General features: G+C 44.8%; 1 protein-coding gene across 1 annotated transcript in view; it reads right to left on the bottom strand.

Annotated features, from left to right (window-relative positions):
- S1PR2 (sphingosine-1-phosphate receptor 2) overlaps positions 1 to 13,960 on the bottom strand; it is a 50,071-nt gene extending 36,111 nt beyond the window's left edge. Inside the window, exon 1 of the mRNA XM_063123105.1 lies at positions 13,908 to 13,960. The gene's annotated coding sequence lies outside the window, so the exon portion shown is untranslated. The remainder of the gene's footprint in view (positions 1 to 13,907) is intronic.
- Between the last annotated feature and the right edge of the window lie 923 nt (positions 13,961 to 14,883).

Below are 14,883 nucleotides of genomic sequence, written 5' to 3'. Positions count from 1 at the left end.
GCATGATCCACCAGGAAGCTGTCCTGCATCAGTTCCACTGAAATGAATGGAAGCTGCACGAGAACACAGCCGGGGTGCATTCAACGTTGGACTTTGGGGCAGACATTCAGGACTTCACTCAGTAGAACGAGGAGGAGGAGGGCCCCTAAACACAGCAGGTCTGGCTTACCACACTTGGAAGCAAGCTAATTTAATATCCATTGCCATCTTAAAGGTCTTACAGGAGAGGGGGGGTACTTAAGTCCAGAGCCTAAAATTAATTTTTTGGAGCACAGTGGTGTGATATGAAATCTCCCTGCTTAGAGCCCACACCGCTTGGCACTCATGTTTTCCAAGACAATGCACACATTTCCTCCTACTTCCATACTTTATGCATTTGTTCCAGGTCAAAGGAAGGGAAACTCAGGCCCAGGGGCCGAACCCGCCTCTCCTAGGATTCCAATTCGGCCCCCACATGACCCCGCCCCTTTTCCTGGCTCCACCCTCTTTCCTCCAACCATCAATTATTTGGAGGGTGACTTGGCTTTTGTGCAGTTTCTTCCCCATTCTAAAAGGCTGGAGTGCTTCTCCTAAGGCTGAGTTACTGAAAGTGAGAGTCTTAATGCTAAAATATGCTCGTATTTTGGGAAATCACCCTTTGCCTTTAGTGCCACCCACCACTGAAGTGTGCCCGCCCCAAGAGCTTCTCTAAAACTGAATTCAGCTTTCAGGCTGAAAAAGATTCCCCTGGTTTGTGTGGGTGGGTGGGCAGGCGGAACTGGTGCAACCAGTGTTTTTCACAGCAATCCTAACATGCAGCAACTGCCCTTAGCCACTATGCTATGAGAGCTTCCTGTTATTATTATTATTATTTATTTATATAGCGCCATCAATGTACATGGTGCTGTACAGAGTAAAACAATAAAATAGCAAGACCCTGCCGCATAGGCTTACATTCTAATAAAATTGTAATAAAACAATAAGGAGGGGAAGAGAATGCACCAAACAGGCACAGGGTAGAATAAAACTAATAGTATAAAAGTCAGAACAAAATCAAGTTTTAAAAGCTTTAGGAAAAAGAAAAGTTTTTAGCTGAGCTTTAAAAGCTGCGATTGAGCTTGTAGTTCTCAAATGTTCTGGAAGAGCGTTCCAGGCGTAAGGGGCAGCAGAAGAAAATGCAATGTAATGATCCTTTCAAACAGCCTTGGGTACATGGGATGACAAATATTTAAGAGTAAATATTAGTTAAGTGTTAATTTATTAAGTAATGCAGAGAATTATTACGACACGATGCCTGTCGGCTGACTCATATTTGAAAAGGCACAAGATAAAACGGGAGGCGCAGAACAGAATGGTTACAAAATGCCAGTAGGCCGAATCGGAAGGCTGAAGAGGTATTCACCTGAAGAGGCAAGATTAATCTTAAGTCAGTTTGTGAAAAACAGAAAGAGGAGAAGGAAGGTGAGGGGTCAAGGGGGACTGCATTCCTGAAATAGGGAGCAGCACAAGAGAAATGATGAGGGAACAGAAGAATGAGTATGAGGAATTCCGAGAAAAGCACTGTGGAGTGGCAGCAAAGCATGTAATCACAGTGCGTCAGCTGAAGTCAACTTAAAAGAGTTGAAAGTGGGTTGAGAGAAGCATTGCCTCTTTGGTGGACACGCATGTACACACACACACACACACACATTTTCTCTCACTCTGTCAACTCCGTTTTGCAGGGCATCGAAACACAAAACCTTGCCAAACCTATTTATATAGAGGGCGAATGCACAGTCCAAGCATTTTTCTTCCGTTTAAACTACCTTCAGCTCTGTAAAAAAATTTCCACTGTCTGCCTCTAGCCTCACAGTTGCAGCATAAACATTATGAGAATTCCAGGAAAATAAGTAACCCATGTTCTCTCATTTACATACCGCAAAGGTGTTTGTGTATTTTTGGCCACTTTTCAGTCACTTTCCTACAAACAGCCTTCAAAGATTTGGCAAGGGGGGGGGGGGGCACTTGCTGGTTTCAAAGCACGTTAGAGAAAGAATCCCTGCCTAAGCATCTCCTCTCCAGGGAAGAATGCTGCAAGGTCTATATCAGAATCAAATTCTCTAAATATTTCGAGTGTCTTTATCTAAGCCCTTTGCATCTCTGGGGCAGGAAACTGCTGAACCAGAGGGCAGCTCCTTGCTCCCCACCCAAACTCTGGGGAATTGTCTCATCGACCAAAAGCAATGGAATAAAGACTCCTGTACACATTAGTAGTGAATCAGAACTACATGGGTCTGTTATGCACCCAGAAAACATGAGCAGGGGCCACCTCTTTCACTTAAACCGTGGGGAATGCTTCAAAGGTTCCTGTGTGCTCATCGAATAGCAGAGTTGGAAGGGGCCTACAAGGCCATCGAGTCCAACCCCCTGCTCAATGCAGGAATCCACCCTAAAGCATCCCTGACAGATGGTAGTCCAGCTGCCTCTTGAAGGCCTCTACTGTGGGAGAGCCCACAAACTCCCTAGGTAACTGATTCCATTGTCGTACTGCTCTAACAGTCAGGAAGTTTTTCCTGATGTCCAGCTGGAATCTGGCTTCGTTTAACTTGAGTCCGTTATTTCGTGTCCTGCACTCTGGGAGGATCGAGAAGAGATCCTGGCCCTCCTCTGTGTGACAACCTTTTAGGTATTTGAAGAGTGCTATCATGCCTCCCTTCAATCTTCTCTTCTCCAGGCTAAACATGCCCAGTTGTTTCAGTCCCTCCTCAAAGGGCTTTGTTTCCAGACCCCTGATCATCCTGGTTGCCTTCCTCTGAACACGCTCCAGCTTGTCTGCGTCCTTCTTGAATTGTGGAGCCCAGAACTGGACGCAATACTCTAGATGAGGCCTAACCAGGGCTGAATAGAGAGGAACCAGTTCCTCACGTGATTTGGAAGCTATATTTCTATTAATGCAGCCCAAAATAGCATTTGCCTTTCTTGCAGCCATATCACACTGTTGGCTCATATTCAGCTTGTGATTTACAACAATTCCAAGATCCTTCTCATTTGTAGTATTGCTGAGCCAAGTATCCCCCATCTTGTAACTGTAGAACTTGGCATTTATCCCTATTAAATTTCATTTTGTTGTTTTCAGCCCAGCACTCCAGCCTATCAAGATCACTTTGAAGTTTGTTTCTGTCTTCCAGGGTATTAGCTATCCCACCCAATTTTGTGTCATCTGCAAATTTGATAAGCGGATTGGAATGCTAATATTTTTGTGGCATTTCTCTCACACTGAGGAAATAGAATGGGCCCAACCACCTGAAGCTTTAGACAACAGAATGTCCCAAGGCCTAATACATTTTATAAACATTTGCAAAACTGTTTTGTGAATTTAGGGGCGGAGAGGGGAAGAGCTTTGTTGGTGACGTCACGAGTGCTTGTCAATCGGTGCTGTCCACAGCTAGATTCCCCCGCCCCCCTTCAGAAAGCAAAGCACTTCAAAAAGTTGCCCAACAGGTTCCTTGGCCTGGTTGTTTGAGCTGTGGTGAAGATGCTTCCAAACGCCCTTCTGCTCTACAATGATTTTATCTGTCATCGGACTTTCACATCCTTTGAAAACAAAGGCAACCAGCCACATGCACTCAAGGCTTTGACATATAAAGCCATTAAAGAAAGGAGTGCACCCCCAATTTTCTCACAATTGGAGCTTTGCCCCTGCCCCCACTGCCAAGTTGAGGGGACAGCCTATCATAGCATATATAGTTAGGCAAAGGAAGTGAGGCAGGTGGCTACTAGGAGGAGGGCTTTCTCTGCTGTGGCACCCCGGCTGTGGAATGAGCTCCCCAGAGAGGTCCGCCTGGCGCCTACACTGTACTCCTTTTGGTGCCAGCTGAAGACCTTTTTATTCTCTCAGTATTTTAGGACACCTAATTTTAATTTACACTTAAATTTTACTGTTTTAATCCTGTATTTTAATCTTCTATCAATTTCTGCTGCGTGGTTTTATCCTGGTTGTGCTTTTTATACTGTATTTTGCATTTGTGTTTTTAGTTTGTTGTGTTTTTAGTTTGTTTTATTATGTTCTTCATGGTTTTAATTTTTGTGAACTGCTCAGAGAGCTTCGGCTATTGGGCGGTATAAAAATGTAATAAATAAATAGTGATTAGGAGCTGCAGTACAAAACAGCTAAGGATGTTGCATAATAAACACTTTAATTGCATAACATTGTATTTAATTGTATAAATAAATATGCAATTGTATAATAACTGCATATGTTGTATAATAAAGCACTTTAGCATATTTATGCCTATTGTAAAGAATATCCTTACATAGAATACATTATAATGCTAATATCAACCATGCTAATATGAACTGCCCGGAGAGCTCCGGCTGTTGGGCGGTATAGAAATGTAATAAATAAATAATAAATAAATAAATAAATAATGGAATACACTATTGATAAATATGGAAGATGTTCTTTAAGCTCAGGGCACAAAGTGCATTGCAAACACTGCCTCAGTAATCTATATGACAACCTTTTAAGGCAAGCACATGCTATTATCACCATATTAGAGATAGAAAAGCTGATGTGGAGAGACAGTAGCTTGTCTATAACTGCGCAGTTCCCAAAATCACAGCAGCTGGAGCAAGCCACCGTGGCTTGTTGCAGCTGTCATGCATGCCAGGCACATGCCAGTCAGATTTCCCTAATTACCCACACCCTTGTGACTTGCTGTATCATCCGAACCCAGGCAGCATAGCTTCTTTGAGATGGGCGGCAACCTTCAAATAATCCATGGGATGTTGTTGGACCATTTGAGGGTTGCTGCCCACCTCAAACAAGCCATGCCACCCAGGTTTGGAAGCCACGGCAAGCCACACCAATGTGGGTAACTAGCAAAATCCAGCTGGCACATATGGTGGGTTGTTTCAGCCACCACGAGTGTGCAAACCAGGCCAGTGAGTTCATGGCTAAATCAGGAGCTTCCTCATTCATAGCTCATGCTCATAATCACTATGACAAACTAACTCTTGTAGGTACAAAACTCCTAATGGCTGCTTTCAAGGATTTAATTAGAACCAAGGCTTAGTTTGGGGACCTGTTGTAAACATAGACTATAAAAAGGGTGGGCAGATTGTGGCCTTCCAGAGGTTTTTTGGCCTAAACTCTCAGCATCCTTCACCTTTGATTGGGCTGGCTAAGGCTGATGGGGGTTCTAGGCCAAAACATCTGGGCTATTCAAAGTAACAATAAAATGGTGGGGCACAGTGCTGTTCACAGAACCATTTAGTGATCAGGACCAGGCTTTTCAAGCTTGCAGTATTTATAGGGCCAGGCCTTTAAGCGAAAAGGTGTAGCTTCAAGGTAGGCTTGTTTCCTGCTTTTCACTGAAATCCCTCCTCCATCATTACAAACAAAGTTCTCAAGGTTTGTCATAGTGAACCTCTCCAAGGCACAAAAGCAGCTGTTTTGAGTCTCTCTGAGAGACAACAGAAGGCCCAAATTAACCCACAGCTCATGGGCAAACAAAGGCCGTTGCTAGACGAGGAGTTAGCCCAGTGTGAGGCCCGGGCTCCCTGCTGTGCATCCAGATGACGCACAGGGGATCCCGGGGTCAGGCCGGGCTAAGTCCTCCCTTGACCTGGGACAACCGTATCCGCTTATGGCCCGGATTTTCCGCAGCCCCGGGTTGAGGCCGGGGCTGCGGAAGGTCTAGCTACTTCCATGGCTTTTCCCAGCTGCTCGCTTACTCGTGAGTAGCCGGGAGAAGCCACGCACTGGGCACAGCACTCCATAGGAGCGCTGTGCCCATCAGGCGGGGGGGGGGAAATCACGGGGCGGGGAGATGGGGGCCGGGGGAAAGAGCGGACCCAGCAGGAGAGATGGGGGGGGAAGAGCGGAGCCAGGGTGGGGAGATCATGGACGGGGGGGGGCGCAGAGGGGGCATCGGACATGGCAGGCGGGTGATCAGGTGGGCATGGCGAGTGGGGACGGGCGAGTGGGCAGGGTGCAGACATGGCGAGTGGGAACAGGCGAGCGGGCAGGGGGCAGACATGGCGAGCGGGGACGGGCAAGTGAGCGGGGGGTGGACATGGCGAGCGGGGACGGGGCGAGCGAGCGGGGGGGTGGACATGGCGAGCGGGGACGGGCGAGCGAGCGGGGGGGTGGACATGGCGAGCGGGGACGGGCGAGCGAGCGGGGGGGTGGGCGAGCGAGCGGGCAGGGGGGCATCAGACATTGTGGGGGGGAAATCAGGGGCAGGGGGAGCGGGGAACCCTTTATTTTTTTTTAAAAAAACAGACTTACTCTTCCGTTGGTGCGCTCCTGTGCACATGGCCCTTTAAGTCCAAAAAAAATGGAGGACGCGACGGGGCTTTCCCTTACCCTGTCGCGTGTTATGTGTAGAAAAGGGCAACGGCCCACGCTAGCTGTAGCGCGCGGCAGCCCTACTCCCCACCGGATTATCAGGTAGGTCTAGCAAGGCCCAAAGACACCTTGAAAACAGAGAGTGTAAACCGTAGGAACAAAAGCCATTTTGAGTTCAGTTGTAGTAAGTAAAGCCTGTTTGTTTCATACTTTGGACTGTAAAGTGGCATCATTTTACCAAGTGTACAGCAGCGACAAGTACTGCAAATACTGGAAGTAAATCAGTGAAGCAAGAAAATGGACCAACTAAAACTCCAGGAAAATTGGTGATGAAGGAAATGCTGCAGAGCGCTGGAGATGGCTGGAATATGGACTTGAGAGAGATCTCCATCAGGACTATTTCCTCACGTGCAGGGTGAAGGCGCAAGAGAGGTATTTAATACTTTTTAGTTTAATATTTGAAACATACTGTGCACCCAGGAGAAACATTAGCTTATGTCTCACAAAAAACATTTCACTAGAACTCAAGAGCAAGCATAGGCCTGTACGTGAGTGATTTAAAGCTCTTGGCATAAACTTGTGACTTTGAGGGAATATGCAAATTAAAAATCATGTAACGTATATGGCATAAGGCTACAAAGAGGCAATGTCAGATTAGAGAGAGAGAGAGAGAGAGAGAGAGAGAGAGAGAGAGGCCTCATCTACACCAAGCAGGATATTGCACTATGAAAGCGGTATATAAAAGGCAGGAGCCACACTACTGCTTTACAGCGGTACTGAAGTGCACTGACAACTGTTGGGGCCCATTGACACAGATCATATACAGCTTTCATACCATTATATCCTGCTTGGTGTGGCTCCTGTCTTTTATATACCGCTTTCATAGTGCAATATCCTGCTTGGTGTAGATGAGGCCAGAGAAAGAGAGACAGACAGACGACAGACTAGGGTGACCCTATGAAAAGGAGGACAGGGCTCCTGTATCTTTAACGGTTGCATAGAAAAGGGAATTTCAGCAGGTGTCATTTGCATATATGGGGAACCTGGTGAAATTCCCTCTTCATCACAACAGTTAAAGCTGCAGGAGCTATACTAGAGTGACCAGATTTAAAAGAGGGCAGGGCACCTGCAGCTTTAACTGTTGTGATGAAGAGGAAATTTCACCAGGTTCCCCACATATACAAATGACACCTGCTGAAATTTCCTTTTCAATACAACTGTTAAAGATACAGGAGCCCTGTCCTCCTTTTCATATGGTCACCCTAAGACAGACAGACCCCTGTTCAGAAGTTTACCCCCTCTATGCCCAGCCCCATGCCCTCATCACCGATATCTGCAGCCCTCTGTGAATTAGAAAAGTAACTTCTGCCATGGCGAGCCTTCCCGATTCAGAAACCCAGTCTTCCAGGGTTCTAAATTGCATGGGGAACCTACACACAGCAGAGAAGTCTCCCTGCTGCAAAACCTGAGCCTGAGTACATAGAGCAGCTTTCCCAACCAGGTGCTCTCCAGTTGTTTTTGGACTACAACTCCCATCAGCTCCAGCAGTACTGGGTTGTGGAAGGCTGGCATAGAGGGCTATGGGGGTGGTGGTGGGCAACAGCCTGATCCCCGCTCTTCTCCTCTTGCAATTCTAATCACATAGGCATGTTTGGGGGTGGGGATTGATCTTCCAAAATGGCCTAGAGAGAGAATTATTTATGTCTGGAGCATGCAATGGACATATGCAGGGCAGAAGAAGTACCAACAAAGCAACTGGGAGGTTTGGGGCAGCAGAAATGCAGAGGCAGAAGTATTTGAAATGGCTTCAAAAAAAGGAAAGCAAAAGCAAAACCATACTCCTAAAAGGTGCTACGGAGATGTGGCAAAGGGCAATACCAGAAAGAATGCAGAAAGTGTGAGAGCTTAAACCATTTTGCTAAAATATACACAACACAGACGAAAACCTCAAGGCAAAGCCGTTTGCATGGGCAGCAATGAGGAAAACCACAGAAATGTCTTCACTGGTGCACTGAATTCTTCAGCACTGGACGATGAATGGTTAGTGGGTATTTTTTGCAAAGGAACACAAAATGGTTAATTTTAAAAAAAATGACACAGAGGCATAAGGTAATGCCATCATGTCTTAAACTCTTAAACACACACACACACACACCCCATTGCAAACTAACCCACTGTAGCATTCAAATACCAGATACTCTGGGAAAAACGATTGCAAGTGTTTGATAAGTGTAATTTGAACTGCAGAAAGAGAAGACAAAGCAGCTCAACTGGCACTCCTGAGAGTGGACTTTTGTGCATGAACTGTATTGGGTCTGAGGACTGTGGCTCATTTGATACAACAGAGTTAAATGAACAGGGGAAATATATTCTAAAAATCAATGGAATGCTGATACAAGATTAGAACGTTGAATTTTGAGGCCTGTGTAATACCCTGTACAAATAAATCCACAGGTATCTCTAAACCCAGTAGCACCAAGATGTAAAGTTCAAACAGAGGGACTGAATTGTACAGAAAAACTGAAGGATAGACTCAAAGTAGATGAACCTAGAGACTGTGGGAGTGCAATCCTAAACCCCAACGAGGGCTGGCTGGCTGGCTGAGGGAAGTTAGGATGGGGAAAGGGGCCTATGCTGGTGGAGCAGCTGTTCTTTTCCCTGCAGTATGCCCACGGAAAGACCCACAGGCCTAGGAGAACCACCAACAGACTATCCACTGATAGTTAGGGCATACTGGGGGTGGCCTTCAATTCACTGAATCCAAAGCCCCCTTGGAGGCCCCTGGGTTTGACCCAGCAATAATGCCAGTCTGGAGCTGGCAGAGTTAATTCCCTCCTGCAGTGGTTCCAATGGAGCGGGTGGATTTAAAATACCACAGATCCGCTGGGCATGTTTCCAGAGAAACACTGCCTTTGCACCTCTAGTCTGTCTGTTTAATGGTTGTGGGCAAGCCTGGCAGAGACCAAGTTAGTGTCCATTTGGATCGAAGAGATATGAACAAATAGTTCTAATGAAACTCTCCATCATCCGGGGCATCTATCCTGCCCTAAAGAGAACATTTTCAATTGCCTACTGGAGAGAAAATCATTATTGAGTTAGCAGGAGCAGGGTTGTTTCCCCCCCCCCCCATTTTAGATGTTGTTTTCCTTGTGGTGCTTAGAATGTTGGACTTAGAACTTTGGAGTAAGGGTGAGATCAACATTTAAAATTAAATATATTGGGTTAGATCTGCAGAAGGCCACCTCACGCAGAAAATGTCAGCTCATGTCCACTTCTCCTCTGTGTGGCAGCCCTCTGTGCCCCTTCCAGGTGGGGCTGCAAAACGAAGTAGAGGATGCAAACAGTGGCTTTCCATGTGTGGAAGAATGTTTCTGGATCCCAACCAATGATGGCAGTAGCAGATTTTGGCAAATTCAGCTGGATTTGGCTATTACATTTATATCACACCTTTCCTCCAACGAGCCCAAGACCATATGCATGATCTTACTTTCCATATTATTCCCACAACAACCCTGTGAGGTAGTATTTCAGGATTTTTAGCACTATAGGCTATGTACATTAAATGCACCTTTCACTGTTTTTAACTTTTGTAAACCGCCCAGAGAGCTTTGACTATGGGGCAGTATATAAATGTAATAAATAATAATAATAAATAAATAAATAATAATGATAATAAGATTATATTATCATTTATTACATTTATAAGATTATCTATGTTCTACTTCTTTAGATCCTGAAGTGTCCCAGACATTTAAGTGTCTTCATAGATATGAAGGATATCCTTGTTTGGGGAAAGTCCAGACAAGAACATAATGAGAGTTGAAACAAATTCTAGACAAGTTTTGAGAGAGGAATCAGAAACTAAATAAAGGAAAATGCAAATTTACCCATTCAGAAATAAAATACCCCAGATGTCTCTTAACCCAAGAACAGCTGAAACCTAATATAACTAAAACAAAAGCCATAGCTGAGATATCTAGTTACAACAACAGGGGTGATCTACTAGAGGTTTCTAGGAATTAATCACTCATTTAGCAAAGTTTATTTCAAATACGACAAACAGTGAGAATACCATTAAGATAGTTATTGGCTCAGAAGAGTTGAGATGTTACTGGATGCCAAGCAGTATTGAGTTTTCCTGAATGCCAAGCAAGATGTTAAAAGAGAAATAAACAAAAGCACCTGTACTGAAGTGTGGAAGAATCAATAACTCGTGTCAATAGGTGCCAGCTCTTCAGGAACAAGTGCTGCATTGATGCCGAAAGAGTTCACCTGTTGCATATGCCTTCAACTGCACTGACAGCTACCCAACAGAACTATGTTTAAATCGGGAAAAATGTTGGCAATGGTATTTAGATATACAAAATTCCTATAAATTCATGTATGTTTCCACTCTCACTTTTTCCATACCACAAACTGTTGGAGGGGATTAAAAAAAAACTTTTGCATAACAAGCCTCAAAGTATCTAACGAGAGCTATTAGTGCTACAAATTAACTAACACAACAGACCTGGCAAAAAGTTGTAGATATCCAAAGGGGCATATTTGGAACAAGAAAGAATAAATTCTAAGCTGGTTTTGTTGTATATCTCATGTCTTATTTGTCAGCCTCGCAACTAAAATGGAAGAATTTGCAGACTATAGCGAAGAATAAAAAGTTTTGCAAATCCTAAAAACAAAAGCCTACTTTTCACAGATGGCCAGACGAAAGTTCCAGACGATATCTGTACTTCTTGGAACTAGAGAGGGGAATTAAGTGCACAAGGCAAGAGCCTTTTTTTTTTTAAGTGGCAGAATCATAGCTCAAGAATTAAGGAAAGAAATACTAAATACCATATTGTCAACTGGGAACTGAACTTTGTAAATGAACAGCTCAAGGGCCCTTTAACTGGCAAGCATGCATGCTCCCATTGGAGATTTGGTACAGTATCCAATATCATACCTTCAAAAACAAAGAACAAAGGACCCAAGGAGGCACTGCAAATTAGAGATCTTCTGTATCTTACTTTTTAAAATAAATAAATAAAGGAGCACAATTCAGATTGGAGCTGCAATGCTGAGTGGAGGAGGGTGTTTTAACTGATGTAAATGGCCCTGTAGCTACAAGTTATCCCTAACAGCAAGTAGCAGCTTCAGAGTTAAACCATCCAACCCACCTGCTTCCCCCAGCCCAAGAGAAATGTAAGATCTGATCTGGCCCCAAGAAGAAATGTGAGATCTGGCCACCGAAAGAATGTTTTTTACCATCAAATCAAACCTGCAATAGTGGCTGAGTGGCACCAATGAACCCAAGATCATATTGGACTGATGATGCAGCAGCCTTCAAGAGGAAGAGAAGCAATCTGCAGCACCAAAGATAGATGAAACAACTGAGAATGCAAGCAGTATACATACATCTGGTACAGAAAAGCTGGAGTCTCAAGACAGAACAAACGCAACTGTTGCAGCAGAAAGAGTCAGCGAGCTTTCACATTTCAGAAAAGGCTTTGGAAACTGGCATGGATATGACTACATCAAGAAGCAGAGTGATATGAAAGCTTGAAATGGAGAAGTGTAATGATAGTAAGAATCAAAGTATACCATGAGTAGATGCATGGAGGGAAGCACACACTTGGAACAGCAGCAGAGAACTGAAACCTAGTGCAGCAGCAATTTTGAGATCAAGTGCAGAAGGAGTTGCACGGTGTTTGGTAAATTTGCTTGTTCCAGACTTAGCTTGCAACAGCAAATATTACAGAGAGGATTTGGAGTACAGTAGTTCTGAGAAGTAGTAGTTTTGCAGTACAGTAGCTCTGAGTAACAGTAAAAATGCACATCAATTTTGGGAAATAGTAGAAAATGGTGTTTCTGAAGCATGAGGGGACGATTGTCAGTTTCACACCGTTTTGTCTGCAGTTGATCTAATCATAGCACAAAAAGGGCTGGTGAGATTCACAGATGCCAAATGCAGACAAAGGAACATGCAACTTATGAACGCTATCATGAAAGGCAGAGCATTTGAAAGTAAAGCCACAAGATCAGACCTTGTGAGGCAACAATGCCTTAGAGCATGTTCAGATAGTTTCTGACGGGGGACCGATTAGGGCGACCATATGAAAAGGAGGACAGGGCTCCTGTATTTTTAACAGTTTATTTATTTATTTATTTATTTATTACATTTTTATACCGCCCAATAGCCGAAGCTCTCTGGGCGGTTCACAAAAATAGAAAAGGGAATTTCAGCAGGTATCATTTGTATATAGAGAGAAACTGGTGAAATTCCCTCTTCATCACAACAGTTAAAGCTGCAGGAGCTATACTAGAGTGACCAGATTTAAAACAGGGCAGGGCACCTGCAGCTTTAACTGTTGTGATGAAGAGGAAATTTCACCAGGTTCCCCATATATATAAAAGACAGCTGCTGAAATTTCCTTTTCAATACAACTGTTAAAGATACAGGAGCCCCGTTCTCCTTTTCATATGGTCACCCTAGGACAAATATACACTCAAAGTCTATCCATACACCTGGTAGTACAGACCACAGAGTTTGCAGAAATTGCATTTTGATATAGGGGGGACACACACAGTGCCACAACAAAGTGGTAGAACATAAGCTTTGCATGCAGAAGGCTCCAATGTTTAGTCCCTGGCATCTCCAGTTAATAGGATCTTAGAGAGCGGGACTAGAAAAGACTTCAAAATCCAAGCCCCGAGAGAGCTGCTTTCAGACAGATTTGGCAGATGGACCACTGGTCTGGCTCAATATAAGGCATCTTCATATGTTCACAATCAGCGGCATCTCTGGCCTATGCAAGCTATGCTACAATAAATGGGTTAGATTTTGAGATGCCACAGAACATTTTTTGGTTGTTTTAGTCACTTGCACACATGTAAGTACACCAATGCACATAGCATTTTAATGTATCAACTCAGTTGGCTTCCAGCACTTCCACTTAAGCATACAGTGCCAAATCAAGATGATGCAGAACGTGGCTTCTTGAACAGACTTTTAAGAGCTGTGTCACCTCAGCAGCTCTGTGCAAGAGGCCATGGACATTGCTCAGCCACACAACAGTGCAGGGAACGTGAGTGTGGCACAGGCTTTATCCCGATACCGCCACGCTCATGGGGTTATGATTACAAGGGCTGGGAAAACATTTTGCACTGACCCCAGAAATATCTGCCTGCGACCTATTTGCACGCAGCCTGATTCATGCCAAGATTTCCTTCCAGGGTTTCAGGCACACGCGATGGCTGGGTTGTGTAGGGTGACCCTATGAAAAAGAGGACAGGGCTCCTGTATCTTTAACAGTTGTATTGAAAAGGAAATTTCAGCAGGTGTCATTTGTATATATGGGGAACCTGGTGAAATTTCCTCTTCCTCACAGCAGTTAAAGCTGCAGGTGCCCTGCCCTCTTTTAAATCTGCTCCTGCAGCTTTAACTGTTGTGTTCCCCTGATGCAGGGGAATCAGAAATAACAGGGGGAATCCTTAAGGAACTGTGGGCTGGATTGGGGAGCCTGGCAGGCTATGAGTTCTACATGCCTGACACCCCCACCCACCCACCCTCCCTATCCCTTCCCCTTCCCCTTCCCCTTCCAATGGCTACATTTCCAACCTTTGTGTGGTTGAGGAATCCTCGGATACCGTCTCCCATCTTGCTCGTTTTCATCCCAGCTGGGAGGTGGCTTGCTCAGCAAGCAAGCCAGCTGGGCACCTGCACCGTGACCCAGTAGGATTCCTGTGCTCACCCGGCATGCCAAGATGTACCAGCACAGCCGGCCCAAAAATCATATCCAGGCATGTCCCAGCCTCTGGCTTAAGGCTGTTGAGTCACTAGCAGAAGCCACAGCAGCAGCAAGAGGGAAGACTTGTTTGGGAGCAGGAAATTGACTACTGGGGAGCCAAAAGGAGAAAAGAGCAAGAAGTAGGAAAAAAAGCCATGCAGCAAGTGGCCACCGTTTGATAGAAAAGGACTGCAAAGTTAAGAAGAATGTGAAGTGAAGCATAGCAAAACGAGAGAAAAAGTGGATGGGAGCATCCCAGTACAGCGTGCAAGTAGCCAAGAGATGCATAGAGCCCGAATGTAGCAACAGAGAAGTGCTATTGTTGATAGCCAGCCGTTAATCGCTTGCACAACCCTGTCCGCCAGAGGGGAAGGCTGATGGAGAAATCTGACCTACGTTTAAGCACAAGGAGCACTTCCGAGTAGAGCAGAAGTGGACTGGTGTAGCAGAGGAGCGCAACAGCTTCGCATGCATGCATAACTAAATGCACGCAGGTCAGATGCCAACACATAGCATGTGCACAGTAACACATACACAAACTGAATCAAAGGACTGAACATATGCACTGTGCTGCAAAAAGTTAAAATTTGGAGTAAAGAAAAGCTGAACTCTGAAACCTGCCAACATCATGCAAACAGAATAAATTATGCAAATGCATTCTAAGTTTGAAAGTCATGGGAAGGGGCAAAGAGTTTGAAAGAAGGTCCCACACAAGGCCACTGGAAATTGCACTCAGCAATACTTCTTGCTTGGTCTAAGGCAGGATTGGGGAACCTTTGTCCTATGAACAGCCAATCAGAGCTTTTA

This window comes from Elgaria multicarinata, chromosome 3, assembly GCF_023053635.1.
Source record: "Elgaria multicarinata webbii isolate HBS135686 ecotype San Diego chromosome 3, rElgMul1.1.pri, whole genome shotgun sequence".
In the NCBI taxonomy this organism is placed as follows: domain Eukaryota; kingdom Metazoa; phylum Chordata; class Lepidosauria; order Squamata; family Anguidae; genus Elgaria; species Elgaria multicarinata.
This window is presented reverse-complemented; position numbering and strand designations above follow the sequence as displayed.